We start from the raw sequence: 743 nt of genomic DNA, 5'->3' as shown, positions 1-743 counted from the left end.
GTTTACTTAGTCAAATTTTATTTGAACTTGTTGGATGAATTGTTAAATTCAACATATTATTAGAAATCGTCCTTTTTACTATTGATTATTATAGCCTTTAACAATAGTGTTAACAAGATGTTGATACCATCAGGCGATGAAAAGTAGATCCATAGGGTTTGCCCTCCCCCCGAAAAACCCATTGGGTTTTGAATTCCATCCTTCTTGACTTTCAGTTTATAGTTTGTTACGAAAGTAAGCAAATCGGTTTCGAAGAGTGTAATCACTGTAGTTTTGTTTTCATCAGTAATTGTAATATGCAGTGTCACTTATGTTCAAGTTTTGTAATAATAAGTAAAAGCATTATTTGTTTTTGCGAGAAAAAGTCAGTAGAAAGATGCTAAGTGATAAGTTCTCTTACATCATAAAATTAAGAATTTTAATCAAGATGATTCTTACGTAAATATTTTATTGTTTCTGTCGTGAATGGTTCAGTATATACACTATGTTATTTATAACAACAAAATATTACTTTATCTCGACGAGGATGGGATTCGAACCCACGCGTGCAAAGCCCTATGGATTAGCAGTCCATCGCCTTAACCACTCGGCCACCTCGTCTGTAAAATAATTTATGTCTTGGAAACTGTAATCGTCATAAACAATGAATTAAATATTTATTTGTTATTTTATGAAATAGAAAGCATTTGTAGTACTGTTCATCTTCCAAGGTACGACTATCAGAGATGTGTTGATATAGAAGC

At 32.2% G+C, this 743-nt stretch overlaps 1 non-coding gene across 1 annotated transcript; it reads right to left on the bottom strand.

Moving 5' to 3' along the window:
- Positions 1-518: 518 nt before the first annotated feature.
- Positions 519-600, bottom strand: Trnas-gcu. The gene has a single exon. It is a non-coding gene; the product is annotated as a tRNA-Ser (tRNA).
- Between the last annotated feature and the right edge of the window lie 143 nt (positions 601-743).

Source organism: Limulus polyphemus, unplaced genomic scaffold, assembly GCF_000517525.1.
Source record: "Limulus polyphemus unplaced genomic scaffold, Limulus_polyphemus-2.1.2 Scaffold108486, whole genome shotgun sequence".
NCBI classification, from domain to species: domain Eukaryota; kingdom Metazoa; phylum Arthropoda; class Merostomata; order Xiphosura; family Limulidae; genus Limulus; species Limulus polyphemus.
Note: the sequence above shows the minus strand (reverse complement) of the source record. Positions and strands in the feature narration are given on the sequence as shown.